The sequence below is a fragment of the Pinus tabuliformis genome, chromosome 2_2, assembly GCF_031772625.1.
Source record: "Pinus tabuliformis cultivar Carrire ecotype Pingquan chromosome 2_2, CPIR1, whole genome shotgun sequence".
Classification (NCBI taxonomy): domain Eukaryota; kingdom Viridiplantae; phylum Streptophyta; class Pinopsida; order Pinales; family Pinaceae; genus Pinus; species Pinus tabuliformis.
Window position 1 is genome coordinate 7,598,540 of NC_142300.1, and position 14,699 is coordinate 7,613,238.

At 36.3% G+C, this 14,699-nt stretch overlaps 1 protein-coding gene across 2 annotated transcripts in view; it reads left to right on the plus strand.

The window, feature by feature from the left end:
- The window catches only part of LOC149191278 (carotenoid 9,10(9',10')-cleavage dioxygenase-like), a 247,823-nt gene that overhangs the window by 109,407 nt on the left and 123,717 nt on the right, over positions 1 to 14,699 (plus strand). The gene's annotated exons all lie outside the window — the stretch shown is intronic.

Here is a 14,699-nt window from a genome sequence, read left to right on the forward strand (position 1 = left end):
CTACAAAGATATGGTTGAAAACTCCAACTTCGGTGCTCCGAAAATTCTGCAAATTTATATCTAGGTTCCTCAGGAAAAACCCACAAAAACTCATGTTGTCGCACAAAGTGTCTAGGCACCGCGACAACGCTCAGAGTAAGGTTTGTCACTCTTATCCTTACTCCATTTAGACTCTCTCCTAGACAAGTCAAGGGGGGTAGTCCTTGGGGTGAATGAATGAGGGCAACTTGTGGAACACAGGCTCTAGGAGACTTAAAGATGAACAACTTGATGATGTAAACAAGTCTTGGTTAACTGTGATGAATAGATCAAACAATTAATACGAATAAGACACAACCACAAGATAGAAATGATTCTAGACTAGTGCCTTTATATTCAATTAACCATAAACTAAATAAAAAGAAGTTATCCAGAGCAATTTATAAATGTAGTGAAAATGGCAATCATGAATGACTAAATGTAAAATGCTCAAAACTTTAACATGAAAGAGATTTTAGCAATTAAATACCATGTTAAGCAATGATTCTAGATTTAAAATGATTTTCTTCAATAACCCAGATCTAGAAAAAATTATCTTTCTCCTATAGTCAATCTTTAGATATGATTCTAAAACATTAATCACATTTGAGAATAGAGAAATCACTATCACAAAATTTAAAATTTTGCACTTAACACAAATAGGACACCAAGGAACTTTAGATTTAGAATTTAACTATCCCTTAGGTAATTTTTTTAATGTGATAAGCTTATGAAACAAAGTTAATGTGGCAATAATTTTTTTTAATGTGACCAAGAATAAAAAATCAAAAGAAGTTAATTAAATTTAAATTTTTAATGGGTGATAGGCCACATAAAAAATTAAAATTTTTTAAATGTGAAAGCTGAAGTTCTGATTATGATTTAATTCCTTAGCAATTCTAAAGTCACCATTTTTTTTTTGTTTTTTTTTGTTTTTTAATTTTATTTAATTTATATATATATATATATATTTTTTTTTTCTATGTTTTAAATTTTTGGTTATGAAACAAAATTAAAATAAAAAAAGAAGAAGAATCCAAACAAAACTAAAGTCATTAAAGTAAAAAATAAGAAAAAAGTGGAAAGCCCAAAAAAAACTCGAATTACCATGAAACCTAAGTTAAAAAAAAAAATCAAGTAAAAAAGATATAAAAAAATCAATAAAATGAAATCGAATTTTAAAGAGACTAACCCTAATGCATACAAATGAATTAAAAAAAAGAGAATCAGATTGTTTGTGTGTTTGCAGGTTAAGGAATGCGGGCTGCAAATGGACACAAAGGGAGACAGGTTGGGAAGTGAAGCAACGAGCAGAGGATAATTGGAAGCTGCAGAGAAGAGGAGAACGCAAGCGACGGGAGCGATGAGGACACTGCGGAAGAGGGAGAATGCTGCGGGCAATAGTTTTGGATGCGGGTTATGGCAGAGGGATTGCAGAGGAAAAGCGCTGCAAGGTGATGGAGTGATGACATCGAGGGAGAGTCTGGGCTGCGTTGAAGGAAGGAAAGAGCTATGGGTTAGGAGGTTGTGACAGAGGGCCGAGGGTTTAGCGAGCAGGAAAGAGGGGTAAAGGGACTCATTTTTTGCAGGTCGAAAAAGAGGGAGCCTTAAGCAACGAAAACAAAAAAAACGCAGGTAGTGATGGAGAGAATGCAACAAAGACAAAGCGCTGCAGAAGGATTCTCTTAATCAAAAATCTCGAAATTTTTTGCAACAAGAAGAATAAAAAAGAAAAACACAGGTAGCAGTTTCAGGTAGCCAACGATAGCCTCAAAAACCCAAAAATAAACCCAGAAAAATCGAATTTCACATCAATATATTTTTATGCTTCAGATTTGGCTGTGAAACCCTTGTAAAATTTCCAGATTTAAAAATTTAAAACCCTTGGACTACAAAAAGGTTGAATAAATTGTCTCTGTAAAATGATATGAGGCCAGATCTTACCCTCTAGGGTTAAGATCTGGCTTCAAAGAAAATTTCCCTCCAGATCTGCAGCTACAAAAAGAAAAACAAAACACCCAGAAACGATATATACAATGATAAAACTAAAAACCCCAAAAACCTAGATAAATAATTACAAAATTTACAAACTGCAGGCTCTAATAAGCCAGATCTATCATTATGATGCACAAAAATTAAAAGGTTTTTTAAATTTTAAAGGAGGTGCTAACTCAAAACCCTTCGTGCATCACCAACAAAAAATATTATGATAAGCCTGGAGCTAATTTAGTTGGGCTCTTCAGGAAACACAAATCAAGAGTTGGCTGGTTCAACTGAAAACTTTCCTTAACGCCCAAGGATCTAAATCAAGATTTTCTTGCAAAACTCAATCCAGCCATAAAAAATAGAGCGAGAAAATAATAATAAAATTCAGACAAATAGAGATACCTACTATTATGTTCAGAATTTAAATTATTATTGAAACCCCAACGACTGAGCAAAATACTTGTACTCAAGTCACTCTTTAGAAGCTATCATCAATGGCTTTAGAAAAATAATGCATAAAAGTACCACATCTTACAGTATTCCCATGAAGAGTAACACCAACAGAATTTAATCCCAAAGTCTTTATTTATTATCTAGAAATTTTTTACAGAAGAGCTTCTTGCTAAGCACACGACTTAGAGATCGGATAGATCGATTGACAAATGACTTCCTGTTTAAAGATAAATCCTGCAACGGCTAGTTCGAGTGATCCTCGTCAAAGCAATCTCGACTATTGATGAATATTAAAATTTCTTTTAATCTCATCCGTCGAAATATTTAAATATTTGGGGAAATTCGAAATTTTTAATTAAATGCATTTTAATTAACTCAAAAATAGAATTTTTGAGTTAATTTCCCCCAACATTTGACTTTGACTTAATCCCAAAGTTAATTTCCCCCAACATTTGACTTTGACTTAATCCCAAAGGATCAAAGGTTTAAAGTTTAGCAAAATAATTAATTTACCTTAGTCCCGGGACCTTTTAAAATTTAATTTTTTAGGACGACGAATTTTGCCTTTGGAGAATTTAAATTTACCTAGGACCTAGAATTAATTAAATTTTTGTCTTAGGATTTTAATTATTTTTTGGCCAAAAAATTTAATTAATTAAGCTATTAGGGGATAAATGATTTTGCCAACCCTCAAGGCACTTCACATCATGATTTTCATATTTTTTTACATCATAAGGGGGTAAACCCATTTGTAATAGACTCTCACAAACCACGCATTTCTATGACACAAATATAATCTAGCAAACCAAGCAATTTGTAATAAAATAACCTAACCAAATAGTTATGATTATTTCCAAATTTCTTTTATATTGACTCGATCTAGAATACTAGGACTCGCCTAAGACATTCCAGCTTTGGGGTAAGAATGGAGGGGAAAACTCTGCCGACCATCCGAGAATGGATCAGGTGAGAAAAAAAACCTCCCAGAATGGAGATCGCCACTAGAATGGTAGGTTTACTGAGGTTTTTACATACATGACATGGTTCTGCTGAGATTATTTACATCATATACATGAAGAATGGGTTTACATTATAACATAATGATCAGGCTGATGATGATAGCCGGACAGCACGGACACATTGATCAAAGCTATCCCTTTTGTGAAAAAAGGGGGTGTACTGCTATGGGTCATTGACACATAGTGGTCAACATCTGGCTCTACTTGGGGAGACGTTGCTGCTTCGGAGGAATGTGAGAATCCAGAATCTGCATCCACACAACACACAAGATAACATAAGTAGCGTCCATCCAAAAATCATCATATAATATTAAGCACATGAAAGATATAAGCTCTTCATTTATTAACTAGTCTAACAACATGAAAAACATAAATCTACCTACAAAATAAAATACTGAACTAAAATGGTGTAGGGTTAGGAATACAATATAAAGGATGCCCCATGGCATCATATATGTTAAATGTAGTGAATGCTGAGCATTTGCTTGCTTTCAGGGAAATCTATAGGCTACTTCTCGGATTTGCCATTTTCAATCGCGCATATGGTAGGCTCTTCCCTCTTTAAAAATTAAGCCGTTTGGATCTGTCTTCCACAGAATTTACCTGAAAACCTTGAAACTTGTCCAAATTATTTAGAAAGTGAAAACAAATGTTTCATTATGAAAGGCCTACCCATGTTCAGACTTATCTGGGATAGAAGGTTTAAAAATGATCTCCGTCCTAGTTTTATCTTCAATTATTTTATCAGGGAACTACATGGTAGAAGCAACAACAACTAACTCATCAACTAAGCAATTTTGCTCTCTTGGGATGTCTTCAAAGTTAATGGCATCAAAATACTCCATGGTATCCCACACAACATTTCTATAATTTTTTAATCTTTGATTTTTACATGTAAATTTATTTTTTATTTGCATGATAACTAAATCTGAATCACCCTTGATACTTAGCAATTTAACTTTCAAAGCTTTTGCCAATTCAATACCCAACAACAAGGCTTCATATTCAGCCACATTGTTGGTCGCTTCAAATTCTAACCGATAGGCAAATTTGAAAATATGACCAAGGGGAGATTTTAGGACAATTCCCGCACCTTTACCATGCCTAGATGCTGCACCATCAAAGTATAAATGCCAAACCTTATCTTTTAAATCACCCTCTTTTTTATCAACCTTGACCTCTACGAGAATGATCGAATTAGATAAAATAGCATGATTCCCAGGGTTAGGTTGCTCACATATTATCTCATTATGGGGACTTTTAGGATCTTCGACATGGAATCTCCTTTCAGGCTCTCTGTTTAATTTAATAAATCCTTGACCATTAGGGGAAGGAATCATAGCATATGACTAGTTCATTTGAATGCTTCCTCCTAAATTAGAGGCCCATTTCCTAGACAAAAGCATACCCCAAGCATTAGGCACGTCAACCACAACTATGTCCATGATAATCATGATATTAGGGTAGATAGACAGATGGACTTGTAAGTCCTTAATCAACCCATGAACTTTAATTTTCTTCGAATCCATGGCACATATGTTATAGTAAGGCCTAGATATCCTTAAGTTAAGTTGCTCCATGACTCTCTTAGTCATCACACAAGCGGAAGCACCAGAGTCAAGCATGCAGTTATATAACCGATAATTATTAACAAGCAAAGTAATGAAAAAAGGAGAATTCCCTTTGTTATCAAATTCCATACTTTGCAAATACACAGGAGCATCCTGGTAGAAAGCCTCATGAGTTTCCTCTTGAGTTGCATTCACTTGGGTACTGCCAATAACACTTAGTAATTTGGCCTTCTAGGAGGAGATCTTCACTATTTCGGTGATAGGAACCAAAACTTTAGAATTATTAAACCAACCTCCTAAATCAATATTCATACCAAAAGCTAATCTGGGGTTAAGATTTCGAGAATTAACTTGATTATCATTTTGACTTCTTCTCTGATAGGTTAGTCCCTTTTCCTTAGCAATTTCAAGAACTCGCTTAGGAGGAGGCTCCTCACTAAAAAGTTTAACCAAGACATCAGTTTCTTGACCAAAATTATTAATGCTATATGAAGATGTGAAAGGTCTGATGGGTTGATTATTTCCCTTGACCTCTTCCCAATTCTCTTGCGATAGATGATACTCTTTACCAACCATGTTTATCTGATTGTTTGTCCCAAGCATCTCATGATGCATGATTCTCTTGATAATAGGACAAGTAGCTTCTTCATGAAGCTCGTCACAGGCCCTACAGTAAGGTGGGGTATCCTCCACAAGATTATTAGTTTCGAGAGGATTGGGAGGCCTCTGCTCGCTAGTTTGACCTTTCTTCTGCCAATTATTTCGATTATTATTATTATTATTCTGACCCTTAGGTTGATGATTTTGCATTTGAGCTCTTTCCATTTGAATCAACCTAGGCTGTAATGTAGTTATCTCCTTAGCATGATCAACAATCATCCTAGCTTGATTTAACTCCATATTTTCTAACTTAAGCAATTTTTGCATAAGTTCTTCTTCAGATTCCTTTTCTTTTCCTTTACGTTATTTTAATTTAACAACAGATCTATATCCAACCCAGGAATTTCAGATTTGCCAGAAGCCTTCGTATCTTTTTCCAGCTCTTTAGTTGTGATTTGACAAGCCTTGTAGTCTCCAGCTTGGTCCTTCTTAGCTCATAAGAAGTGTCAAGATTGAAAGCATCGAGATAATATTCTAGAAGCATTTTCTCAGTTGGTTTGTAACTATGTTGCACGGATTCCCACACCGGGGGTGGGGTTCTCGAACCTGTCCCGGGTTCCCGCACCCAAGTACTGGATTCGGGTACGGGTTCTTCCTAGAAGAACCCAGAAGAACTTGGTTCTTCAAAAAAAATAATTTAGGTTCTTTTTCTTAATGGGTTCTTGGGTTCTTCGGGTTGGGTTCTTTGGGTTCTTCATAAAAAAAAACTATATTAAAAATTTAATTTTCAAATAATTTTTTTTTTATTAAAATTAAAAAAATAAATTTTATTATTAAGTTTTAACTTATAACAAATGTAAAAAACTTTAAAAACCCTAAATCTTTAAGACTTTAACTCTCTATGAACGCACACAAGCAAATATCTGATACGTGATTTCATTTAATTTTTTTCCATTTGGTTGAGGCTTGAGCCGTCCCCGTTTACCATTTTCGACGGCAGTGGGCAGCTTCAGTAGCAGTGGGCAGCTTCAACGGTAGTGGACAGAGCAGCTTCAACGACAGTGGTATTTACAAGTTTTCGTTTTCAATTTAGTTATTCCATGAAAAAGTTTCACAAGGCTCGTGTCTGAAAAATATAGGTGTATTATATTACACATTTGAACAGTGAACACCCACAGGGGCTCAACTACACTAAGCAGAATTACAATAACGTGACAACTCATACAGTGCTTTTAAAGGCTTGCCTGAATGAATGTCACAATTTCTTGCTGTTTCGGACGGTCTGCAACATGAGCCACAACTGTCAGTCCACTTTTATACACTCAATTTGCCTCCTACAGCTGCGGCATAGTCCCTCCTCCTTGTTGTTGTCAAACGCTGAGCTGTAGGGCTTGATTCATGCCACTTTTTACACAAAACAACTCATTGTTCACTAAGGAACAGACCTCGGCCTCCCTATGCAGACTCCTGTACCCAACCAAAGCCCTAAACAAAGATGACAATGCCACAAACTTACCTCTACTCAGCCCAGACTTGTTAAATTTTTAATTTTTTATACTATATACTATAATATGAGAAGTATACGTTTCAGTTCTTTTAACCTGAAATAGTTGCAATTAGATTAATAAAGCGCAGAAAATCTTCATCATTTTTTGCATTAATGAATGGCATTACATAAATGCCATTCATACACTGAATATAGCTCTGTGCTATTCTTTACAATATAAACCGTTCAGTGAGAATGTATTCAACTCAATCATCTACACAAAATTCAAGCCAGTTCATTATCTACCCTCTAACAATGGTGTTGCTTGCCCTTGCAATGTAATTTCACCATGGATGAATAGTTTTTTGGTGATAAATTTTGAAATTTCAATGTCAATGTTGAATGTTCAATGATGTGCATTTTAAAATGATTATCATTAAAGTTTTCTTGTTTAAAGTTGAAAAGATATACAAATTCAAATTTCATATATATTATTAATTATTAATTTATAAAATATAATTATTAAAATTTAATATTATTATATTACCCGATGAACCCACGCACCCTGTTTCCAATAATGCCGTCCCCGTCCCCGTCCCCGAACCCACGCTTCCTGGCAACATAGGTTTGTAATCAATAGATATTTCTTTAAGCATACCATTAAACCTTTTATTAAATTCTTCACACGTCTCATTTTCTTTCTTTTTGATGACGCTAATGGCTTTTGCTAGAAATCGATCTTCTTTCTTATCACCAAATTTCTCTCTAAAAGCATTAAGGTGGGAATTAAATGAATCAATACTATGATCACACCTATCCCTAAACCAATCCATAGCATCCTGCTCAAGACAAAGCATTTCATTTGCACATCCTCATAATTATGAGCATTAGCGAATTTAGCCCACCAAGTCTGAAAAGCATATAAATGATTTTTAACAATGATTGCATTATTTCCTTGGAAAGCGAGTAACTTGTCTAGACCATTATTAGGAAGGTTATGGGGATAACCCTGGATGTTAGCAAAGTTAAGATTCTCATAGATATCCATGATGTCTGGAACGAGAGGATTCAAGAAGAGTGAATGGATGTCATAGAGAGCTTCCTGGTTGAGATTGTCAAGGAGTGTGCGAGAAGAGAGCTTGTTTAATCTAGCTCTAAGAGCCCTTTTAGGATCTGGAGCAGGATTAGCCAAGCTACTTGGGTTCCTCCTAGTACACGCCCTTGTAGAAGATTAAGGAAGTGGAGTCGCCACCCATACAGGAATCTAACTTAGACACAGAAGAAGATATGATGAAAAATGAGATGAATACGAATGAAGATGAAGGATCAAATGATGAGAAGAGATTGAGAGGACCAAGGACAAAAATTTTTGTCCCTGACAATGGCGCCAAAAAATGTTGTCGCACAAAGTGTCTAGGCACCACGATAATGCTCAGAGTAAGGGCTGTCACTCTTATCCTTACTCCATTTAGATTCTCTCCTAGACAAGTCAAGGGGGGTAGTCCTTGGGGTGAATGAATGAGGGTAGCCTGTGGAACACAAGCTCTAGGAGACTTAAGGATGAGCAACTTGATGGATGTAAACAAGTCTTGGTTAACTGAGATGAATAGATCAAACAATTAATACGAATAAGACGCAACCACAAGATAGAAATGATTCTAGACCAATACCTTTATATTCAATTAACCATTGACTAAATAAAAACAAGTTACCCAGAGCAATTTATAAATGTGGTGAAAATGACGATCATGAATGACTAAATGTAAAATGATCAAGACTTTAACATGAAAGAGATTCTAGCAATTAAATACCATGTTAAACAATGATTCTAGATTTAAAATGATTTTTTTCAATAACCCAGATCTAGAAAAATTTATCTTTCTCCTATAGTCAATCACTAGATATGATTCTAAAACATTAATCACATTTGACAATAGAGAAATCACTACCACAAAATTTAAAATTTTACACTTAACACAAATAGGACACCAAGGAACTTTAGATTTAGAATTTAATTATCCCTTTGGTAATTTTTTTAATAGGAGACAAGTTGGGAAGTGAAGCAACGAGCAGAGGAGAAATGGAAGTTGCGGGGAAGAGGAGAAAGTGGGCGACGAGAGCGATGAGGAAGCTGCGGAATAGGGAGAATGTTGCGGGCAAGGGTTTTGGACGCAGGTTATGGCAACAGGTTTGTAGAGGAAAAGGGTTGCAAGGGGATGGAGCGATGACATTGAGGGAGAGTCTGGGTCGCATTGAAGGAAGGAAAGAGCCACGAGTTAGGAGGCTGTGACAAAGGGCTGAGGGTTTAGCGAGCAGGAAAGAGGGGTAAAGGGACTTGTTTTTTGCAGGTTGAAAAAGAGGGAGCCTTAAGCAGCAAAAACAAAAAAAAAAACGCAGGCAATGATGGAGAGAATGCATCAAAGACAGAGTTGCAGAAGGATTCTCTTAATCAAAAATCTCAAAATTTTCTACAGCAAGAAAAATAAAAAAGAAAAACCCAGGCAGTAGTTCTAGGCATCCTACGGTAGCCTAAAAAACCCAAAATAAACCCAGCAAAATCGAATTTCACATCAATATATTTTTTATGCTTCAGATTTGGCCTTGAAACCCTTGTAAAATTTCCAGATTAAAAATTTTGAAACCCTTGGACTGCAAAAATGCTGAATAAATTGTCCTTGCAAAATGATACTGAGGCCAAATCTTACCCTCTAGGGCCTAGATCTGGCTTCAAAGAAAATTTCCCTTCAGATCTGCAACTACAGAAGGAAAAACAAAATAACCCGAAACGATATATACAATAATAAAACTAAAAACCCCAAAAACCCAGATAAATAATTACAAAATTTACAAATTGCAGGCTCTAATCAGCCAAATCCATCATTATGATGCACAAAAATTAAAAGATTTTTTAAATTTTAAAGGAGGTGCTAACTTGAAACCCTTCGTGCATCACCAACAAAAAATCTTTTGATAAGACCGGAGCTAATTTAGCTAGGCTCTTGAGGAAACACAAATTGAGAGTTGGCTGGTTCAACTGAAAACTTCACCTAATGGCCGAGGATCTAAATCAAGATTTCCCTGCAAAACTCAATCCAGCCATAAAAAATAGAGCGAGAAAATAATAATAAAATTCAGACAAATAGAGATACCTGCTATTACGTTCAATTTTTTTTTTCAAACCTCAGCGACTAAGCAAGATACCTATACCCAAATCACTCTTTAGAAGCTATCATCAATGGCTTTAGCAACAACAATACAGTAGTAGCAACAACAGTGTTAGTGGCAGTAACAATGCAGAAAAAGAGATGCTTCAGAGACAGAGCAACATGTAGTTGGACATTGTTGTTAGAGCACTTTCCTCGCTAAGAGGGAGTGTTAGTTTTTGGTAGCATCAAATGTGCTCTAGCCATGAAAATTGGTGGAGAGACTAAGGCACATGAGTTTTAAAGAACCCATAAACCATTTGGTGAAATTCCAACCGGATTGTATTTTATTAAAATAATTAATATTTTTAATGGGGTTACTAAGTCTAAACTTAGAGAAAATTAAAATATTAATGGGTATTAATCAAAATATGGGTGAGAATGATCTAGAAGGCGGATCAAGTCAAAATTTAATCTTAGCCGTTGATTAGAGACTTAATCTCGGCTGTTGAAGTCTCAACGAGAAAAATATAAGAAGGAGACTTGGGGTTCATTTAGAAACACACAGAGAGATTGAGGAAATCGATTTTCTTAGGTGAGAAGTTTTGAGGAGGAAAATCAATTGGGTAGATCTTGCAGTGGAGGGGAAATGAGAATCCGACAGAATTATTTCCGGAGAGTATAAGGCAGAGAGAGGACATTAAGACATCCAGAGGAGGGTTGGCGTTGGCCTACGTAGCGCTGATGCAGAGGCAACACAATCAATGAAGGGAAGTCGAGTTTCTGCTGAGGGAATCCGAATTTTAGCTGCCGGAAGCCAGGGTGTGAGTCTGGGAGGCAAGAAAGTCGAGTTCTCAGCCAGCAGAGGATCCAGAGAAGAGAGGCAACATGTTACCCAAGAGGGGTGACACAAAAGCTTCCCAGGGTGATGCAGAGGCCATCAGAAGGTGATGCAGAGCCTCCAGAGCTGAGGATCAGTCACTAATTCTCCAGTGACAGGGTGAGATCATTTTACCAGTCTTTTGTCTAGTATTTTCTCTATAAAGGATTTCTAGTTGAGCATCCTAGATTTGTATTCAGAATTTTCTCCTGCATAATAATAAACCTTTATAGCTGCTGCATCGATTTTCCCTCTCATTGGGTTTTTCCGGGGACTATTTTGTCCAAAAATAATTGTGTCCTATGTATCTTGTTCTTTGCTCAATTTTTTGTTTCATGTAATCAAATATTAAAGTAGTGTAGGCTGCAAAAGTAATTTGCTTCAGTATTCAGAAAATAACTTGATGAATGCATATTAAAATCAAGTAGGTGGAGTAGATTCAGATTTTCTGCAGTAGGGGTTCCTTGAGGATTAGGAATTTTCACAAGACGAAGGCTGGATCCATTCCCTATCTTCCAAGGCAGACCCCAAGCCAACAATTCAAAGGAATTAAGAACTGCCTGCCAGACCACTGAAATGTTTTGTCTAGATTTGTTCTGAAGCCACACCCAATCATCCAATGAATATGGGACAATATACTTTTGATATATATATATATTATTGCCATCCCCAACCCACCATCCCTTGAAAAGTTGTAGGGTGTTCTCTAGCTATCCTTGGGACACGTTCCCTCGTTCTTGTTGTTCTCCCATCCTAAAACCCATTGCAACATAGGTAAAAATCCTTAGGTATACCCAAGGAACTGTAGAACAGAAGCATAATCCATGTAAATAGATAAAACCTTAAAAGAAGAGATCTGAACTAGCAGCCCTGAAGGTGATGTCAAGAAAACTTCTGACCAAATAAAATGAATACTGAAAAGGATGATGTAAACAAACATTCAGATCAATTGCTATAATGAGCCCTTGAAGCTGGGTTAAAATCCTACATAAAATCCCAGGAAACCCTAACCAAGAGATGATCCAACAAACCCTAGATCTGCAGCCCTCATGTCCATGCCTTTAGCCAAAAATTTCTGGGTCACTTGTAGAAAATCAGATCTGGAACCCCTAGTTCAATGACCCTTGAGCAATGCCACTAGCCAAAAATATCCAAAAACCACTGTTGAAAAATCAGATCTGGAAGATACAGTTCTGCAGTCACAAAAGATTGATGTTACCAGCCAAAAGTCTTTAAACTGTTGCTGAAAATCAGTTCTGAAAATCCTGGTTCTTTATAGTAACATAAAAATAGTGATGCTGTCAACCCATAGCCTTGGAACAGCTGCTCAAGAAATGCTGAAATAAATCAACAAATAAGCCCTAATTTTGGGTGCTCAAATCTGTGGATGAGATCTTTGTAATTAGCACATAAAACAGGCCCTAACAACAATAAAAATGTCTGTTCCAGACAATATAAACACTATGCAAAACAGCCCTAGTATTTCTTTAATTCAGTTCTCTTCCAAGTGCTAAAATATTATCACAACAAATGAACAGCCAAGAAGAAAACCTAACCTCAGGGAAGTAGGTATTCAGACCTGCTTTCATACCATGTAGAGATAAGAAACAGAAAGAAGGGATTGAATGGAACCAAAATACCAACCCAAACTCTGTGGTCAAAAGAGAAAAAACAAGCACTAGTGTGCTAGAGGGAGAGAAGCCCAAGCATGGGTGTGCTATGCTGGAGATGCACAAATGTACATAAAAGAGAAAATATAGTAACCACAAGAAAACATCAAAGATTGTTATAGACCCTTTCCCAATGATTAACAAAGATGATTTCCAATGATGTTTGAGTTGTGTATCTATTCACAACTCAAGTAGGCATCCTCCCAAGAGGGGCTATGGGACCACATATGTAGGGCGCATTCCCCAGGAGGGTTCTTGGGTCTACGTACCAAAGTTTACTAGGTTGATCTGAATCATAACCTAGTATCACAGTAAATATGGCTTTGGCCAAAACAGTGGCTCATCAAATGCATTAATGACAAAATATGAGGTGGCTATGGCCACATGTGATGATTACACCTTTGATTCCAACAAATAAAGCATTTATCTAGGTAAAGGCTTGACAAAGTCTGTTCCTTTGAAGTTGTACCCGATCTAGACTCAACCTAAGACAAGTCTTTAGGACTTGTAGATCCAAAAATAAACAAAGAGGCCATGTGAGGCAACCTGGTTCCTGACTATTACAATGGGCTTATCCTCCAAATTTGGAAGGATTGAGGGGACCAGGTAAATATACCACCCAAGTGTCAAACAGAAACAATCTACTGGATGCTGTTATCTGAGCATGTCCGAAAAGACAATGTGAAACCCATTTGTTTGCCATACAAGGGTTTGTAGGGAAATCATTTAAGATTAGGATATGCATACCCCTGATGCAAGGAAAGTGCAGTAAATACAAATGTAATAAATATAGCTGCAAGAACGTGGAAAACTACTCCATAAGTAAAGTAGATGACATACATGTAAGCCTGAATTCTTTTATAGAAACCCTAATTGTTGCATATGAAGAAGATTTGATTGAGATCTTACCAAGTCAGGCTACTGAATATGATATTGTGGCAAACTTTTAAATCTGGGCCACCATGACCGAGATATCCTCTACAACCTTGTATCTGCACAAATTACAAATGCAGTACTTACAATTTGTTCATATTCTGCTAATCCCTTACTCTTAGGTGAAATCCCCTTGAAACATATCTAGTGAAAAACCCCAGCCATGTTGAAGTCTGGGAACAGTTCACATTGCATGCAAGGGATGGAAAGTCCTGTAACTGCAAGTGTTGCTGGCATAATTATGTGTGAGTGACAAAACAATTCCAGGCTGAGAGGTTGTAACCTATTGCAGCAGACACATAGGCATCTTGTAGGTGCTGAGTTTTTAGGTCAATTCCTCCATTTTAACTCCTTTCAAACATGATACATGATATGCCAACACTATCATCCAGGGGTACCTCATATATGTTGTGCATTGTGTTGAACCATGTTTGTCCTTTTCTTACTGATGACCTTATTGAAGATAGCTTCAAAGTTGAATGTTAAGGGAAAATTGGGATGCAACCAGAATCCAGATATAAAGCTAAAGGCAATCTTCAACTATACTTGTATATCTATGACTATTTTTTGGATTTACATATCAGCAACTGTGAACTATCTTTATAGTCTAACGAGTTCTAGTAGATTTCGAATGCAGTTCAATCTCTGTTCCCGCACTACTTAGAAAATAATTGAATCTGTTAACTTCCAAGACACTGCAAGACCCGTGACATGAAAATTTGCAGCATGGTGCACATTTAATGTAGCTAATTAGCCAGATCTCACGTATACCTAGGCAAAGGATTATATTTATAAATGAAAACTAAGTATAAATTTTATAACAATATACTTGTCTTTAGTTTTCATACCCTTGAATTAAGTAATGTGAGTGCTTGGTGTTTATGCATACAGATTTCAGTGAATACATCAGTCGTACATTTTCATTTGAACTGGAGTTGAG